Genomic DNA, 3,081 nt, shown 5'->3' on the forward strand with positions numbered 1-3,081 from the left:
GATTCGTGCGTGTGAACCTGAGTAAAAATCAGAAATTTAAATGTCAAAATTTAAAATACAAACATCACCAGGAATTCCAGATAAAATGGTTCAAACGCCACTTATAATTGTAGATGAATATTCATAGCTATATTTTACATTCATAAAAAAGACTTGATAAAACTAAGCCTGAGAACTTGTATTTGAATCTAAATATCTACTCAAACAAAACAGTTAATAGAATCACACTAATTTGGAAAAAATGCCAGTATACATATAGTCTAAAAGCAGAGGGGTTTTTTTATCTGAACTCTATAACTCATGAGTAGAACCCTCCAGTAGCAGGGGTATGAAAATATCTAATACTCAAATTATTACAGAAATTTTTAACCAAATCTCAAGCCAAGTTCTCCACAGTTTTAATGATGATACAAACCATCAGCTCTTTTACGTTTAGCTAAACCAATGCTTCCAAAATGTATTTGTTTTTTCTCATCTCAAACCTCTAAAATATTCAAACAACACTTACATAATAGTTATAAATGTTTACTAAAACCTCTAAACTTGATTTTAAGAATCCATTTACATGTAAGATTTAGCCGTAGCTGTTTCAGATCAGTGTAAGCTATTTACATCAAAAACAAACCCTTTTTTCCATGAATGGGACAGAAGAATTGAGCCCCACTAACACTTTGCAGTTGGGCTCATTTTATTTAGTGCCAATGCCCTGTTCCAGTTCCCTTTGGCAGCTGCATGAATGTCTCTGCCAAGCCAAAGGAAAGGAGGGGAACACGTGTGACCTCCTATCTGTGCTGCTCATGCCATCTTAGAGCAGAGGAAATGAGTATGACAAAGAGAGAAAATGAGAATGAGACAGAGAAAACCAGAATCTGGACAGAGCAGAGATGTTTTTTAGCCCAGTGGGAGAGGGGAGACGCCACAAAAGAGAGCAGAACTACATGGCAGGCACACAGTGATACTTCACCAATAAACACTCCCAATCCCTACCTATTTTTAATTTCCTTAACCAGAGGCAATATTTGTGTATTTGCAAAAGAAATCCAGTTTGTTCAGAATGTTTTCACATACAAACTGTTGGCATCCTGTGACAAGACTGAAGAACACTTCAAGTTAGAAAATATTTGGTCTTCTTCTGATACCTTTTCCTGGTCTTAAAATTAAGAGCCAGACACGGTTAATGGAAAAAGGGGTTTTTACCACAGTGTTTAATAAGGATCCTTACGGTGCATGGCATCATTTTACTGGAAGTCTGATACTTTCAGCCAGTATCCTGGATTCTTTTTGTAATGAAACAAAGTTGTTCATCTGTGCATTCATTGCTCTTAATTTTGAAGAGATCCATCACAGAACCACAGAATGTTAAGGGTTGGAAGGGACCTTAAAGACCATCTCATTCCAGCTCCCCTGCCAGAGGCAGGGACACCCTCCACTATCCCAGGTTGTTCCAAGCCCTGCCCAGCCTGGCCTTAGACACTTCAAGGAAGGGGCAGCCACAGCTTCTCTGGGCAGCTTGTGCCAGGGCCTCACCTTCCTCACAGTCAAGAATTTCTTCCTCATATCTGCCTACCCTAAATTTATCCTTGTTCTGTTTGTACCCAGTACTCCTTGTTCTACCACTACAGTCACAAACCCTCTTAGGACTGCCCCTGTATCTCAGTTTTTCTAACAACAGAAAGGAAGGGAAACCCACAAGCCAACAGCTTCACCTCTCTTCCATTGGATCAACTTTCTGAAAGCTCTCACTGTGGAAAAGCAATGGATGCTATGCTTGCCCTTTGCTCAGCAAATTTTAAAAATATGTACTTATATAAAAATATATTTCTGTATATATTAACTAAATTATGTATATATAAAATTAATATACAATATTTTATATATAAGTAAAAAAATAAAGTGATCCTCCCTCATGCACTAGCATTTCTTTTCTAAAAGGTTTTCTTCCAAGTACATCCAGTACCTGCTTTTGCCACACATCAGTTCTTACAAAGAAACATTAGAATGAAAATGATGTTTTCCCAAATCCACTGCTTCCTAAGCAACTCTGAGTAGCAATAGGGTTGTCTTTTTTAATCCCTCCTTTGTAGTTGTAGTTTGGGTTTTTAAAAATATCCACGAAAGTACTGAAGTGCCACTGCAGATTTAGAAAAATGCTTTCCCACTAACACCTCATGCATACTTAGAAACGCTCTGCAACTGCAACTGACTTCTTTTTAAGAAAGAGCTTAAAGAAGCTGTTTCATTTCCCTCATCATTGTAATAGCCTCAGCAAGCGGATGCTGAAATGGAAAGTTCTCAGCACACACAGTGTATTTACAGAGACAAACTTGGGAAGCTTACCAATTACAAAACATTACCAGTGAACCCAAATAACACCATTTAGAATAACTTGGAGGGTTCCAAACCACCGTTAACTGTCCTCAGCTCACAGATAAAAAGAAATACACTAATTATATGGCATCTTTTTTATCAGGCAAAGCATGAACGAGGCTCCCTCCATATCACTGAATCACATGCCTATTTACATTTCTTAACTGCAAACACAGGCAGAAGCACATCACTGTCACAGCACAAACCAGCACAAAGCCCCCAAACAAACAAGAATATGCAGTCATATCAGCTTCCTGTCCACACACACACAATGATAGTATAGATGGACCACAACCAAATTAAATATTCACAACACAGACTGAGTTTATACCAGCAGTGTTTTAATTTCAGTTCCACCATCCTGCTGAGGCTCCTCTGAACTGTGAGAGCCCATTTTTGCCCTGCCCAAGGCATGTGTTCTCACTCCTCACCCTGCTGGCACTGGGGCTCCCTGAGCCAGCTGGTTACGGGTCAGATGGATGAAAGAGGCAGAGAACAACTCACTTTCCCTTTCTTGTGCTGCCTTCTGCTGCTTTAGCTCCTTCCTGAGATCCCCATGGAGTCAGCACTGGGGGCTGCCTGACTGCAGCAGTGCTGGGCAAGAGCAGCTGCAAGGACGGTGCCTCGTTCCACTGCAAGCTTTCCTCCCTCCCCACCAGCAACTGCCAACACAGAAACAGAGGCAGGAGTGGGGGACACACATACATCAAAAAT

This window comes from Coloeus monedula, assembly GCF_965178545.1.
Source record: "Coloeus monedula genome assembly, chromosome: 10".
In the NCBI taxonomy this organism is placed as follows: domain Eukaryota; kingdom Metazoa; phylum Chordata; class Aves; order Passeriformes; family Corvidae; genus Coloeus; species Coloeus monedula.